Raw genomic sequence first — 1666 nt, forward strand, 5'->3', positions numbered from 1 at the left:
TCTGATAATTTTAAGAGACATGAAGGATGCTTCTGAGCCTTTTGGTCAAGATCAAATGAAGAACTGGGAAGTGGTAGAAAAGCATGAAGTGTATTGTACAAATGGAAGTTTAGATTTTTTTCTACAATTAACTCAGCTCTGGAATTAGGAATTCAGTGAAGCCCCGTATTCACTTCCCCCAAGACTGGGGACAAAGAACAAAAGCCCGAAACCCAGCAGTTCCATCTCTCAGTGTCTAGCCGGTTTTGCTCAGTAGCTTCACGTGGCTAGTGGCTGCCTTGTGGTTGAAAGCACAAGTGGGACGTTTGTGTCGTCAAAGAACATTCTTTGGGTTTGGATGTTTGGGGTTGGGTTGTTTGGGTTTTGTAAGGAGGGAATTTTTTTGGTTGGTTTGTTTGTTTTTGAAATGGTCACAAAAACCAGCCCAACCTCCAACCTGGAATCCTACTGCTTCCGCCCCCTAAATGCTGGATGTACAAGCATCTGCCACCACACCCGTCAAAGAATTTCTTTGGGATAGAACTACCTAATAGTATTGCAGGATAGAACAGAAAGGGCAACTAAGCCTGGTAAGGTGGAACGGGCCTACCACGGTCTTGCTGGACTTGCAGGATGATAGCATGTTCAAGGGCAGCCTAACAAACAGTGAGACCTTGTCTTAAGGGGGGGAGGGGGGGCAGAGTCAAGAAACAAAGTCAAAGGCAAAAATAGCCAAGAAAAGATCTGGGAAGTGATCTCTCCGGATAGTAAAATCTGTTAATATGGACTTTCTGGGTTGCTTTTTATTGTTTGTTTGTTTGTTTGTTTTCGCACTCACACGTGGTAAGCAAGCATTCAATCACTTTGTTACCGGCAGGGTTTTTTTGTTTGTTTTATACTGCAGATTGAACCCAGGACCTCGCATACACTCGGAAAACACTCTAACACTTAACCATAGCTCCAGCTTTTTACATTTTTTTTTTCCAATTTAGGCTGGAGAGAAGACTCATTGGTTCAAAGCACTGGCTACTCTTTCAGAAGACTGGTGTTTGATTCCCAACACCCACATGGCTGCTCACAACCTTCTGTAATTACAGTTCCCCGAGATCTGATGCCCTCTCCTGGTCTCCATGGGCACCAGACACACACTTGGTGCCTATACATGCTTGCAAAATATTCATACACATAAAACTGAAGGTTTTTTCTTTTCTTAGATTTTAATTTTGAGACAGAATTTCACTAAGTTCAGCAGGCCAGTCTTGAACTTGTTCTGAAACTGAAGCCAGTACCTGTAATCCTCCTCCAAGTCATTGGGATTACAGACCCGGCTTGAGGCCCGTGTTTTGTTTTGGTAGGATCTTACACTGTAGTCCAGTACGGTCCTAAACATGACTCCTCTGCTTCCCAAGTACTAGAATCATAGTTATGTTTAACATATTCTTGATAACACTGTCATATTACCGAAGAATAAACAAGCTGATTAGCCTAAATGAAGCACAGACGTATACCCAGTGCACACACATATTTCACAATGGCTGATAGCTGGGAAAACGATATGTCATCACAGCGGTGCAGGGCTCTAAGGAGCAAAATGTATGTTTCCATTTACAAAAGGTCAAGATCAGAGAGATGGCTCAGCGATTAAGAGCATTGCCTGCTCTTCCAAAGGTCCTGAGTTCAATTCCCA

Source organism: Microtus ochrogaster, chromosome 18 (assembly GCF_000317375.1).
Source record: "Microtus ochrogaster isolate Prairie Vole_2 chromosome 18, MicOch1.0, whole genome shotgun sequence".
Taxonomy (NCBI): Eukaryota; Metazoa; Chordata; class Mammalia; order Rodentia; family Cricetidae; genus Microtus; species Microtus ochrogaster.